The sequence below is a fragment of the Crocodylus porosus genome, unplaced genomic scaffold (assembly GCF_001723895.1).
Source record: "Crocodylus porosus isolate Cpor-Errol unplaced genomic scaffold, CroPor_comp1, whole genome shotgun sequence".
NCBI lineage: Eukaryota > Metazoa > Chordata > Crocodylia > Crocodylidae > Crocodylus > Crocodylus porosus.
In genome coordinates this window covers 102,818,499-102,818,819 of record NW_017728943.1, presented here as the reverse complement: position 1 = coordinate 102,818,819, position 321 = coordinate 102,818,499, and positions in this window count along the sequence as shown.

Here is a 321-nt window from a genome sequence, read left to right as displayed (position 1 = left end):
TTTTCCTTTCCAGGCTGGCAGAGTTCCAGCTTGCAAGGGGCTGGGGAGAGTGGGAGGTAGGCAATCAGGTAGTGGGAGTCATGTGCATGTGTGCATGTACACATAGTTTCATAGTTTCTAGGTTCAGAAGGGACCTGAGCAGATCATCTAGTCCAACCCCCTGCCATGGCAGGAAAGAGTTCCGGGGTCAAACGACCCCAGCAAGATGTTCATCTAACCTCCTCTTAAACACCCCCAGGGTAGGAGCCTACACCACTTCTCTTAGAAGTTGGTTCCAGACCTTAGCCGCCCTGACCATGAAGTAGCGCCTCCTGATATCTA